Source organism: Lytechinus variegatus, chromosome 4 (assembly GCF_018143015.1).
Source record: "Lytechinus variegatus isolate NC3 chromosome 4, Lvar_3.0, whole genome shotgun sequence".
NCBI classification, from domain to species: Eukaryota; Metazoa; Echinodermata; class Echinoidea; order Temnopleuroida; family Toxopneustidae; genus Lytechinus; species Lytechinus variegatus.
In genome coordinates, this window is record NC_054743.1 from 33,887,132 (window position 1) to 33,902,233 (window position 15,102).

The following is a 15,102-nucleotide window of genomic DNA, read 5'->3' on the forward strand; positions in this document are numbered from 1 at the left end:
CCTTAAACATGGCAGTGACAAGGAAAGATGAAATAAATGAGAATCTTGATAGAACAGAAAAAAATGATGATGAGGTTATCAAAAGAGACTAATAAGTGCAACTTAGATTGATAAAGAGAGGAGAACAAGAGGAGAGGGCAAGATGAAAGAATGACAGGGGAAGAGAAAGAAAGATGGAGAGATGGGGTAGAGAGGGAGGCAGGGAGATAGCTAAATGAGAGAAAGAGGGGGAGAGAGGGGGAGAGAGAGAGAGAAGGCGTGATTGGCATTGGCTTAAGTTTCCACCTCAAGACTCATTTTAACCTAGATTGCGTCCAGATTACACCCTTACTTCCTCGATCACCCTGACAGATATGAGATTCACCCATCGTCAAATAATTGAAAGGTATGGGAACGCGATAGGGAAGGGACGTCATTTACTACCAAGAATGACACAATTTCAATACTGACATATTTTCACCTACAACTGCCAAATCTAATAATACGTTCTTGTGGGAGGACACAATCAATGCATTATGAAATGACTGGAATTACTTCGTCCATGACACCAAAAAATGATTTAAAAAATGATTTAGGTTTGTCAAAATAAGCTATTGAATGAGTTGGTTGTCGAGACGCATGTGGTTTTCAGCGACGCGGGCGTATGGCAAGCCCTTTAAAAAGAAATTAAATAAATTCAAGAAAGAGAAATAAATTTTGGGAAGGGTTTGCTACATACGTGTACGTCACTGAAAACCCTGCATGTCGCCAAGCAAACCAAAACATAACATAGTATTTATTTTATTTTTTTATTTTTTTAAAGAAAACTGAATATTAGCCGCAAAGAAGAAGACAAAAAAGCCGAACAGATAAAGTGGAAATATACCACTCCTCAGTAAAAGGCGCCGTGAAATATAATGTAGTAACGTGTATGGTAGTAATTCTCTTCATTCATTTGCAATTTTGTATTGGTTATGTTGTTATATTCTTCATAGATACTTCGTTAGAAAATGCTTTACATAGAACAATTCGCTGTATCATTAGTTATCGGTATATCCTTCGAAAGGCACGCATGTCACAATGCTAACACCAATTCTATAAGGTCCATAAACAACGCTATCATTTAGTGTTAACAACCAACGGTTCGTGAGGCATGTCTTCCATGTATACCGGACCAAAAAAAAAGAACTAAAAGCAAAATCATGTAAAAGTAGAACTTTAAATGTGCATACCTATATTTACTTGAAGGTCCAAGTAGCTTATCTTGGTTTCATCCGAAATGATTGTACATGTAAGAAATATTTTTAGGGGACTGTCTCTCATAGTGACCCACTTTTTATTAAAACAGGCAGGCATTCCGCCTTCCGAATCATCGAATTCAATTTCCATTTCTAACGATAAACAGTGCATGATGGGTCCCTGGACATATTTCAGATGAGCTGGAAAGAATATGAAAAAAGGGCAGACTATGGATATAAACGAAATACTCTTTTACATTATTTTCATCTACTCTTTTCTTCTCTTTCTCTTTCTCGTTTTCAATGCTGAACAAACTCCAAGTCTCAATTCATGTTTTAACCCTATCTTGGTCTACCAGGAGTAAATGAAACGGCAGCCAAAAAGGCCTCGTTTGGCTTTAAAGAACGTTCACATATCACTTGAGGCACACCTACATAGTATTCCGCAAACACTGAAATATTTTTCGATTTTTACCAGGAACTTACGATAAACAGGACGTAGATTGCAGTGTTGGTGCGCGACAAATGGTACTTATAGTAACAAACTTATTCACAGAAAAGAGGAAACCGAGAATTCCATGTTTTTTCTTCTTCTAAGGCGAATGAATTACGGTATTTAATGTACATAATCATATAATTCAATTCTTCTTCTTTTATATCCCTGATAGATATATGTAACAAACACTTCACGCATTAATTCAATTTCAACGTTAAAACCAGGTTGCGCATAAATATAGGACAAATTAGTTCTTGATACGATGAACGTGGTTTTTCACGAAGATTCTCTCACTGATCCCTAACATGAGAAATGATTCAGATTCACGCGTGAGTTTCTGCGCAAATCGTTTTCGATATGCCTCAGTATTGTTTGTAATCTGCCATGCGTGAACGATTTGCTGAGCTTTTGGTTTTATATTAGAAATGAGATTATAACTCTTGCCATGAGTATCAAATTTATAGTACAAACATATTTGATATTTGTGATATCTATCTCTGAAAACGGTTTTCAATTTTTGTGGGCCGTACAGTATATACGACATGTGCTTGTTTTTGGTCCGACTCATGATTTGAGCAGACGTCAGTAGCTGGTGTCGGTCGCTTTATTTGTAAAACACCCCTCGCCGTTTTGGCACATGAAAAGGCAAACAAAGAGCAATCACGTTAAGGCGGGCACACAGCCTTAAAATAAATTGACGCAATCGGACAAGGTTTGGTTAGATATTACCATCCCTATTCTCGCTTTGCCCTTTCCGTATTTCGAGAAATGTTGAGAGAGGCTCGACATGACGCTCTGAAGGATAGTCTTACATAGAGAAAGACAAAATTCAATCAATATTATAAGAAACCATGCGATATTTTACTGGCATTCAATTTGATGGATGTTTACTTCTTAGTGCCCCCGAAACATTAAAATTCATGAAATAAAGACCATGTAATTGTATTATTGATTATAAAAGGGGCATTATGATTAATCAGAGTTAACATTGATTTCATTCAATATATTTATTTTTAAAGAGTGAAATTGTTAAAAGAATTCATTTGAAATATTGGAAACAATGTTGTTGGTTTTTTTTTTGGGGGGGCATGCAGACTTACAAATATTTAAGTAATCAATTGCATCAAATATCGATGCAGTTGCACGTGAGGTTGTGGCTAGAAATGGTATGGCATTAGCCTCATTTAGTGCTTGCAGAATTTTTAAATGGTATAAAGATAAGCATGGTCCGATTATGTTTCATGATATCACTGCATCTTGGTTTTCGCCTCATATAATGCCCATTTTTCGCAATCCAGCGAGAAGTCTCAAGGGAAATTTTTGATTTTCAGGAGTGCTGAAAGTCATACACAGACACTCAAAACAAATATATATAGAGCATATATTTGTAATATTGTTCTAGATGAAATAATATAAAGAAACCTCGACTTCATGCGTCAGCTTGAATTTTGTGCACAAATTACCTTCTACATTAATGACCAAGACCATTATTTTGGCGAGAAAAATTGTTTGGCAGCCAATTTATATTTCAATGCCCATTGGGGGAGGAAAGTTACCGGTGTATAAAGTGATTGAAGTAATATGACAGTCAATCCTAAATCAATTTATATTTGGACTGCAGATATATAATTCAAACGTCTATTCCGGAGACACATTATGAAAATTCAACAATTCGTTAAATTCGACCAGACGTCTAAAAGCATCCGCCTAATAAACACACGCACAAACAACAACCAAGGGTAGAGGCTTAGGTTTATTTCATGCGTGATACTTTATTTCATTTACTTGTAAAAAATATTTTATTTCATTATGATGTCCATAGGTTTTATTTCATGGATCTAATCCATTCTTTCCACCCCCTCTCTCTCTATCTCTCTCTCTCATTTCATTTCCTTCTTGTGTATTGATTTGTTATCATGACTATGATGGGCGTACGTGTATTTTTTTTCAATCTGTCATCTATGTTTACGTCCTGCCTTTTCTTCGTCTTCGATGCCTTCTGTAAATTAGACATTCCACCTTCTTTCTCTGTGTTTTCTCTCACAATAAGCCTTTTCTGACCTCTTTCACACTGCCCCGTCGGTTCGTAATTAGTTTATAATCCCACCACCTGACACGATGTGAATCCATAATGACACTGAACAGGCGCGCCCATGTAAAAAACGGCTAATTTTATACATACACACACTTGACACCCACACTCGCACTCCCACCGATCACGCACATAAAACACTCGCACTCGAACGGCCAAGCAATCTCTTCCACTGTCCATCAAAAATTGTGTAAAAGTACTTTTTGTAACGCAACTTTTCAGGAAATATGACAGATAGTGTAAACTAGATCCTCCGTAATAAAAATAATAGAGTAAATAAAGCATTTTTTTAATCAGCTCTGTGGTTTCGTTCCCCGCATATGAAAATTCATGCTCACATTACATACCCCTCCCCTAGAAAAAAAATGACAATGGCTACCCCTATAGACAAGAAGGATACAAAATCCTGAATATAATTTTCCCATCAAGAAAGAATTCACCAGTCATCTAATAAAAGTTGCGATCTTGATCTCTTCAAACGCAAATTGGTATAAAGCAGGAGGGTTTTCTTTTTAAAAGGAAATAAACATTTATAAATTCGAATAAATTGTGTCATAAAGCAATGCTCACAATTTGCTTTTTATTTTTCAACATCTTTAAAAACAATAACTTCAGAAATACCAAAAAGTCATGAGTGCTTAGGAAAACATGTGCAGGTAGATGAAAACATCCTTCCTCATGAAATCAATGAATCGATGATAAGGGTTTCCGTGACTTCTCATCCGACATTACAGTTCCCAAAGGCAAGAATGAAAGGCCTCATTGGTAAAAGAATGAATAACCAAAAAGGAATCCCCGGAATGGAATGGGTATTCATCCGGTAGAAATGAGGTTGTGAAAATGAAAAGTGAAAGTAGTTGTCATGGCTTTAGCATAAAAGGAAACAAATTTAGTTAAAACAACAAAACAGAAAAAAATTAAACGAAAGGATTAACATAATTAAAGCGGGTGAGACGATGATTATGATTGTATGCATACATTTCTGAGGGACAATGACTCTCATGGAGAGACTCCAAAGCAAAACGTCTGATGGAGAGAGAAAGTTTGTGAGAGGGTATGAGATTCTGTTTTTCTGTGGTGGTTAAGGGAGGGAGCGAAGGAGAGAGAAACATCTCCAATCGCTAGTTAATAAGATGCGCTATTCATTGTATCACAACTCAAAAGTCCAAAAAAGGGCCCAAGCCACATGTCTCCCAAAGGCAACAACTTCTTTCGCCTCGACATTTCATGACGTCACACTATTTAGCCATAAAATCGAAATGTGACGTTAAGTTTGCGGAAACCCGTCACCCAAATTTCATTTCTCGGACGTTTCACAGATCGACTCCCTGTGATACCAATGATCTAGATTGCCACTCTCCCAGGGAATATTTTACAAGTTTCACCCATATCTGTAAAGGTCATATGCACCTTACACCAGATCAGACGCCTCAAGAACGAGCCCTCTTCGGCTATCGATTAACGGGGAGACGCTATCGATAGGAAGGCATGTCAGGGAATTCATTGACTGTCTAAAGTCGTGCTTGAGAATACTCTACACAGGACAATCATTAAAGTGTCATGTTATGATTGCTAAATAGACTCAGGCCAACATCAATGAGCATGATTTTGGCCTTGTGTATAAGATGATGTATAGACCATCTATTAGTTTCTTATGACATGTATGATGTGCACCGTGTTGTCCGTAGCCTGAGAATAAGATAGATAATGATTAACATCGAGATAGGGATCCTACGAAGAGTGTTAAAGTTTAGATTGTTAGGTACTTCAGACTGATTTCAGACTCACCCCTGTTACACCCACAAATGTAATAATCGCCCACAAATGTAATAACGCCCACAAATGTAATAACACTTTACCCACAAATGTAATAACGCCCACAAATGTAATAACACTTTACCCACAAATGTAATAATTTCACCCACAAATGTAATAATGCACTTTACCCACAAATGTAATAATTTTTGATCGCCCACAAATGTAATAATGACTTTACCCACAAATGTAATAAATTTGAAGGGATTTATGGCAAATCCGTTCTAAGCTTAAATCGTATAGTAATGCGTTCATTTGGCACAAACGTGCAAAGTCTCATTTCCTGACCCGGTTAATTAACAAATAATAATAAAAATCTAAAGTCTTTATTCCAGACCCGGTTAATTCAAAAATAATAATATGAGCCCAAAGTCTTTATTGCAGACCCGGTTGTTTCAAAAATTATAATATAAATCCAAAGTCTTTATTCCAGACCCGGTTGTTTCGAAAATAATAATATGAGCCCAAAGTCTTTATTCCAGACCCGGTTGTTTAAAAATTATAATATAAATCCAAAGTCTTTTTCCAGACCCTTTTGTTTCAAAAATTATAATATAAATCAAAAGTCTTTATTCCAGACCCGGTTGCTTAGAAAATAATAATATAAGTCCAAAGTCTTTATTCCAGACCCGGTTGTTTAGAAAATAATATAAGTCCAAAGTCTTTATTCCAGACCCGGTTGTTTAAAAAATAATAATATAAGTCCAAAGTCTTTATTTCAGACCCGGTTGTTTAAAAAAAAAATATAATTTAAGTCCAAAGTCTTTATTCCAGACCCGGTTGTTTAGAAAAAAATAATATAAGTCCAAAGTCTTTATTCCAGACCCGGTTGTTTAAAAGATAATAATATAAGTCCAAAGTCTTTATTCCAGACCCGGTTGTTTAAAAGATAATAATATAAGTCCAGAGTCTTTATTCCAGACCCGGTTGTTTAAAAAAAAAATTATATGAGCCAAAAGTCTTTATTCCAGACCCGGTTGTTTAAAAAATAATAATGCAAGTCCAAAGTCTTTTTCCAGACCCGGTTGTTTCAAAAATTATAATATAAATCCAAAGTCTTTTTCCAGACCCTGTTGTTTCAAAAATTATAATATAAATCAAAAGTCTTTATTCCAGACCCGGTTGCTTAGAAAATAATAATATAAGTCCAAAGTCTTTATTCCACACCCAGTTGTTTAGAAAATAATAATATAAGTCCAAAGTCTTTATTCCAGACCCGGTTGTTTAAAAAATAATCATATAAGTCCAAAGTCTTTATTCCAGACCCGGTTGTTTAAAAAATAATAATATAAGTCCAAAGTCTTTATTCCAGACCCGGTTGTTTAAAAAAATAATCATATGAGCCAAAAGTCTTTATTCCAGACCCGATTGTTTAAAAAATGATTATATAAGTCCAAAGTCTTTTTCCAGACCCTGTTGTTTCAAAAATCATGATATGAATCCAAAGTCTTTTTTCCAGACCCGGTTATTTCAAAAATTATAATTTTAGTCCCAAATGAGATACATTAATGATATTCCAGTGGAATAAAAATGAGAATCGAGCTTAGTCTTTTCTCCAGACGCAAATGGTAAATTGAAAATCAAGCATAGTCTTTGCTCCAGACCCGGTAACTAAAAGCTGAAACTTGATAGTAATGTGTTGATATGGCACAAAAATGCGAAATCTTTTTTCCAGACCCGGTTAATTAAAAAATTATAATATAAGTCCAAAGTCTTTTTTCCAGACCCATTTATTTCAAAAATTATAATAATAATAAAAAAACAAAGACCAACGATTATATTTATGTTGAATAACATGGAAATGTAGCGTAGTCTTTCTGTCAGACCCAGTTATAAAAGTCATTAAAAACATAACAACAACAACAAAACAAAGACCCTGCAACCATTAAAGGTCAAGTCCACCTCAGAAAAATGTTGATTTGAATCAATAGAGGAAAATCAGACAAGCACAATGCTGAAAATTTCATCAAAATCGGATGTAAAATAAGAAAGTTATGACATTTCAAAGTTTTGTTTATTTTTAACAAAATATATGAACGAGCCAGCTACATCCAAATGAGAGAGTCGATGATGTCACTCACTCACTCTTTCTTTTGGTTTTCATTGTTTGAATTATACATTATTTCAATTTTTACGAATTTGACGATTAGGACCTCCTTGCCTAAAGCACAAAATGTTAAAATAATAAATTTCCACGTGTTGCAGGGATGAATGAAACTTTATTTCACATGACAATGACGAGAAAATAAAAATATTTCATATTTCATTTAAGAAAATACAAAAGAAATAGTGAGTGAGTGATGCCATCAGTTCCTCATTTGCATACCGACCGAGATGTGCATATAACTGTTTTGCGAAATGAAGCGAAACATTAAAATGCCATAACTTTCTTATTTTACATCCGATTTTGATGAAATTTTCAGTGTTATGCTTGTTGAATTTTTCTCTTTTTATTCATATCAAGTTTTTGTTGGGGTGGACTTGTCCTTTAAAAAAAAAATTCTTGTATATTCCTTCCTTTTTTCTTTGAAAAAACCTAAATAACAAAACATTAAAATACATATGAAAAAAACTGAGAAATAGGATATCAGTAAACAATAGGGGTTTACTTCCCGAAAACGATAAAGTTGTTGATTGACGATCTATGATATATTATATAAAAGAAAAACATTCTAACAAGAGGGGATAACCATTCCATTCCATGTTTTTATTTGGCAATAAGTCATGATTGACTATTTTTTGCCACCCACTGTATGAGAAGTAGGGTAACAATTTTATTTAGTATTGTTTTTATTACTTCTTTTTGTCTCACCTGCATAGCAGAGTGAGACTATAGGCGCTGCTTTTCCGACGGCGGCGGCGGCGTCAACATCAAATCTTAACCTAAGGTTAACTAAGTTTTTGAAAAGACATCATAACTTAGTAATATATAGACCTAGTTCATGAAACTTGGACATAATAGTAATCAAGTATTACTGAACATCAAAGGACATTTAGGGTCAATGAACTTTGGTCGAATTTTTTTTTTTTTTTAATTACCATCATAACTTTGAAAGTATGTTGGTCTAGTTCATCAAACTTGGACATAAGAGTAATCAAGTATCACTGAACATCGTGTGTGCATTTTAGGTCACATGACCAAGGTCACATGACCAAGGTCAAAGGTCAATGAACTTTGGCCATAATGGGGGTATCTGTTGAATTACCATCATAACTTTGCAAGTTTCTTGATCTGACTTTTGAAACTTGGACATAAGAGTAATAAAGTATCACTGAATATCCTGTGCAAGTTTCAGGTCACATGATCAAGGTCAAAGGTCATGTGAGGTCAATGAATTTTGGCCACATTGGGGGTATTTGTTGAATTACCATCCTATCTCTGTAAGTGTATTGGTCTAGTTCATAAAACGTGGAAATAAGAGTAACCAAGTATCACTTAACATCTTGTGCGAGTTATAGTAGTTTTTTTTTAAGTCAGCACTGCTGCTATGTTGAATCGCGTGATGCAGGTGAGACAGTCAGAGGCATTCCACTTGTTTATTATTTCTTGTATATTCATTCCTTTTTTTATGAAAAAAAACCCCAAAACCTTTAAATACATATAAAACAAAAAACTGAGGAATAAGATATCAGCACACAATATGGGGATTACTTCCCGTAAACGATAAGGTTGTTGATCGACGATCTATGAGATATTATATAAAAGAAAATCATTCTACCAAGAGGATAAAGTTTTAATAAGTTCTTCGGTACTTTAAATTTTCAGTGTACCCAAACACCATTTGTAATATATTCAGCATTTTTTTTTATTAGTTACAATTCCAATAATCTCAGTGGCCTAAGATATATTTTCTGGGGTTATATTGACCCGTTAAGTAAAGAGAGAGAGAGAGAGGATTTATGTGATCAAGAAGTGATAAGAAAAAAAACTGATTTGAAATGACTGAAAGAGAGACAGGCAAAGAAAGAAGAGCCCCCTCCCACACCCGTACCAGAGTTACGGAGTTAGGCTGTCCCGTCGGTGGATTCAGGTCCATCTACATCTTGAGGTTTAATCTTTCCAGGTGGCAAACGTGTGTGGGTGTGTGTGTGTGTGTTTGAGTTTTGTCAGACGTGTCTCAATCAGATATGATTATTTACGTCTGGGACCGACCTTTAACGTCACCATCCGAAAGACGTGACAAGGGCTCGAACCTCGAACCTCTGCATCAATTTGTAACTTCCCCACATAGCTTTGATTACAGGCGCACGCCACAACGCCCAGTCTTTAAATATGGTGTAGTCTTTGCCCTAGACCCATGCAGTTATTTCAAAATAGGAAATTATTAGAAACGATAAAAACAAACAAACAATATTAACAAAGACGCCACAATATCATTGATGTAGAATAACGTTGTTGTTGTTGTTATTTTGGGTTTTTAAGGCGCGTACCATTCAGATCTGAATATTTACACCTTTTATTAATTTGACGTTTTTGTGGTATTCAATTCAATTTTATTTATTTCACTTCCATCAAACAAAAACAAGTTGTATACCAACTTACGGTATGCCTTATCAAAGGGTTTTATAGTTTGGGAGATGCTGGTGTCTAAGTTTTTTAATTATTCTTTTGCTTAATTTGTGTTTTAAGAGAACTGGATGTGGGATAAAGACAACTCTCTAAACCCAAGCATTTTAACTGGGTTTAATTTTAAAGATTGGTCTTTAAAAGCTTTGATTTTTTCAATATTTGTTTATCTTATAAATAGCTGGGTCTAGACGAAGGTCTAAGCATAATAATAATGTTATTCAACAGGAATAAGAATATGACAAAGTCTTAAGTTTTTAAGATTGTTTGAATTAATTTGTAAATGACTGGGTCTGGAATAGAGACAAGGCTCTAAAGATGTGCTTTTGTACTTGGTCTTATTTAGGAGGATTGTTGGTTCTTAGATTCGTTGCTGGGGGTTGAGTTTTATTGTTTTTTTATTCTTGAAATAATTGTGTCTGGAAGAAAGTCTACAATCGATCTCCATGTTATTCCACAGTAGTTAGATTATTGGGTATTTGTTTTAGACAATTTAATTTTTAAATAATAACCAAGTCTGGAAAATGGACGTTTTCTTTGCAAATGCATAACTACAATGTTTTGTAGGGGTCTTAGTATTATTATACAAAAGAATCTGGGTGTGGGGTACAGACATATTTTTTATTGGGTATAAATTTTAAAAATTGGTTTTAGATTTGATTTTCTTTTTTAATTCATTTCTTAGATAACCCGGTCTGGAGGAAAGAGTACGTTTTACAACTCATGTTATTCCAAGAGAATATGATAGGGTCTTATGTTAGAAGATTTTTTTTCCGTAATTTTTGTAATGATTAGGTCTGGAATAAAGACAACATTCTAAACCTCTTTTTAAAAACATGTTCTTAGGTTCAAGGATTGCTTGGTATTAGATTTGAAGTTATTTATATTTTTACTCTTAGCCTTATTTTGAAAAACAAATGACTGGGTCTGGCTGAAAGACTACGCTATATGTCCATGTTATCCAGCATTAATAAGATTATGGGGTCTTTATATGTATTGTTATTTACAATTTTTGAATAACAAGGTTTCGAGAAAAGGCTAAGCTCGATTTTCTTTTTTTCCACTGGAATATCATTATGGTATCTTAGTTTGGACTTATATTATAATTTTTTAAACAACCGGGTCTGGAATAAAGACTTTGTACTTATATTATAATTGTTTAAACAACCGGGTCTGGAATAAAGACTTTGGGCTCATATTATTATTTTTGAAACAACCGGGTCTGGAATAAAAACTTTGGATTTATATTATCATTTTTTAAACAATCGGGTCTGGAATAAAGACTTTGGATTTATATTATAATTTTTGAAACAACCGGGTCTGGAATAAAGACTTTAGGCTCATATGATTATTTTTTAAAAACAACCGGGTCCGGAAAAAGACTTTGGATTTATATTATAATTTTTGAAACAACCGGGTCTGGTGAAAAGACTTTGGACTTATATTATCATTTTTGAAGCAATGGGGTCTGGAATAAAGACTTTAGGCTCATATGATTATTTTTAAACAACCGGGTCTGGAATAAAGACTTTGTACTTATATTATCATTTTTGAAACAATCGGGTCTGGAATAAAGACTTTAGGCTCATATGATTATTTTTTAAACAATCGGGTCTGGAATAAAGACTTTGGATTTATATTATAATTTGTTAATTAACCGGGTCAGGAAAAGAGACTTTGCACTTTAGTGCTATATGAACGCATTACTATACGATTTTAGTTCAGAACAGATTTGCCAAAAATCCCTTCAAATTTATTACATTTGTGGGTAAAGTCATTATTACATTTGTGGGCGATCAAAAATTATTACATTTGTGGGTAAAGTGCATTATTACATTTGTGGGTGAAATTATTACATTTGTGGGTAAAGTGTTATTACATTTGTGGGCGTTATTACATTTGTGGGTAAAGTGTTATTACATTTGTGGGCGTTATTACATTTGTGGGCGTTATTACATTTGTGGGTGCAACAACCCCCCCCCCCTTTCTGGTCTCCATCAAAAGCATACTAAATTCTATAATCTAAGATTTCAATTATGTAGCTATCCTTCTATGTCCTTATCGTAATGGAATCCTCTTTTTCAATTCATTATGGTCGAAATGTTTCCACATTGATTATTATTTTCTAGTTACATTTGTTCGGTCTGTCCGTTACATTGCAATAGCTTTACTACTCCAGTTGGCATCATGTAGGTCGAACTCGACCGGGATGACAAGGTGGCAAAGGATTTTAATCATTCATTTCGCTTTTCTCGGATGTTTAGTTTTATCAATAAATGTAGAATTATAGAGATACACGGTTCTCTCAAGGCCTTGTAACCAAGGTACAAAAATGGCAATTGTAATGAAATATAATTTTCACCCTGAATTTATAACGTGCGTAGGTGAAGCAACAATGAGAAATACTAATGCATAGGCATGACCAGTTTTGCAGGGGTAAAATGCTTTTATATCGGTTGTTCTCTCCCACACTTTGATCCAAGACAAAGCCTCAGTACTGTCCGTTAACAATTATATCAGCGTTTAAGTTTTCACTCTCTAAACATTTTACAATCTGGAAGAGGATATCCATCATCAAAGTCAAAGGTCTGATGTCATGGCTGTAGACGTGCAGGGCCCGAGGTGATTTGAGGATACAGGATCTTGATAGATTCTATCTTTGCTCTCATAAATATTATATGGTGACCAAGAAGGGAGATTTGTTATCATTGTAATAGCCAACCTAAGAAGTGTATATATTGATTCGTATTTTGGAAGGATTGATTGGTCACCTGCCTGTATAGATAAAGACATCTGAAATGCCATCTAGCGCGCATGTAGACAAGCCATAAACCCAAAGCGAACGTTGTGAGAGTGCCAATGTCCTATGATATTTTCTCTGATATATTATAGTTCATTGGCGACATCACATTTTTGTCATCTAGTTCATCCTCCCCCATGAAACATTAAAATATTCTGGTACTGCCCCTGTTGATGGCATTTTATCTGTGCAATATACTGTTCACATCAAGTCTTATTGAGATTGATATATGTTTATTTGGTTAATAAAGGACCATGTAGTATTTGCTTGGCTTTTCTTCAAAACATAACCTTTGTAGAACTAACGTGATTCTGTCACAAGAATGAATGACGACTTCCGTTTCTCATTCCCAGGATTGGTTTGACTAATTGAGACTCTTATAAATTCACATCGGCGCTTCGCGGCGGTTTGCGCGCATCTTTACATTAAATTGATGAGCGACTTCCGGGAGAGCTAATTGCACTTGCACAATTGCTTATCTACTATTACCTTAACGTTCTCTCCTTTACTTTTGCATCATCAAATAATAGTATAGCCAGCCAACTATCAATCCACATGCTCTCTGTGTTTTTTTTTTTAGGAATCTCAACGAATTAGAGAGCTAACATTAAATATTGTATTGGGGTGAATAAGTTATCCTGTTAATATTTGGTCTATGAAATTCCATGAGGCTTGAACATTTTAACACCAACACCATTATAAAGAATATATTTTAATATATATCGAGGGGGGAGGGAGAGCGAGTATGTAATTTCTCTGTCAATGTTCTGCTATCTGTTTTTATTGAAGCTGTTGGTTTGTAAAAGGCTTCTCATGAAGTTGTATTAATCCCAGTTTCGAACACCCCTTCAATTCACTTGCATTGGCGGGCCATTACTTCTTTAATACATGTTTACAAAAGAAGAGGGCGTTTGCCCCTTCCCGACCATTTTCGAAATCTCCAACAAGATCCCACAAGATAGTTAATTTGCCTCACTTGTGTGATGGATCAACGTGTATAGTTCTGAACTCTGATACCATCTCAGTTCCTGTCTGTAAATTTCTTTCATGTCTGTCACCGTGTAGAGTAAGTTCATATCTAACTTAGATATGAATAGGGCGTTAAAACTCACACCTGTTGGTGTCGCGAGAAGACCACATCATACGGTGTTAGAATTACACCCTAGATAATAAGCAATGAGTGTAGAAGTAACAACAAATTTTCAATAACACCGATAGGTGTTGACCTAACGGCAGAAAACGTTGAAGTAAAGTTACTGGTACACTGCAAAAAGCACTCTAAAACACCTGGGTTGATTTAGCACCAGCCCGGAATCTATACTACCACACCAAAGAAGTGTTAAACAACGCCAGTTTGGTTTTGGTCGAACACCAGAAAGGTGTTCATACGACACCAATTAGTATACATGTAAAGCAGCATCGGTTTGATTCCAAACTGATGTTGTTCCAATACTTTTCTGGTAGGACATATATAGATTTCAGGCTGGTGTTAAATTAACACCGCAGTTACCTAACGGCAGAAAATATCGTCGGAGTAAAGTGACTGGTACACTGAAAAAAACACCGGGGTTGAATTAGCACCAGCCCGGTAACTATATCGGAATACACCGGGGAAGTATTGTAAGCAACAGCAGCACTAGCGTACATATGGGGGGAGCATACTACCCCCACCTGACGAGTCACAGCCCATGCAAGGGACGTATCCCTGCTCCCCCCTGACGAGTCATAACTAACCCTTGACGAGTCACCAGTTGCCCCCTCCTTAGAAGTTGAAGACCTTTTTTTTTTGGGGGGGGGCTTGTCAATGTTTTTTCTGGTGCGAAATGTCCTTTATATCCTGTTGAAGACCTTTTTTTTTGCTTGTCAATTTTTTTTTCTGGTACGAAATCATTTACTTGTGGTTGAAGACCAGTTAATATTGGTTTAACACTGATTAGTGTTGTTTAAATGCCTCTCTGGTGTCTTGTAGAATAGATGCTGAGCTGGTGTTAAATGAACATCGGTATTTTTGCAGTGTATGGTCCTTTATGTAACCTATCAACGCCAGGGTTTTCGCTTTGCATGCTTAATATTCTGAACAGTGATGTAATAGACTGTGCGGTCTACTGTGATCGG

At 35.3% G+C, this 15,102-nt stretch overlaps 1 protein-coding gene across 2 annotated transcripts in view; it reads left to right on the top strand.

The window, feature by feature from the left end:
- Positions 1-15,102, top strand: part of LOC121413896 (glutamate receptor ionotropic, kainate 2-like) — a 37,908-nt gene that overhangs the window by 4,384 nt on the left and 18,422 nt on the right. The window lies entirely within an intron of this gene.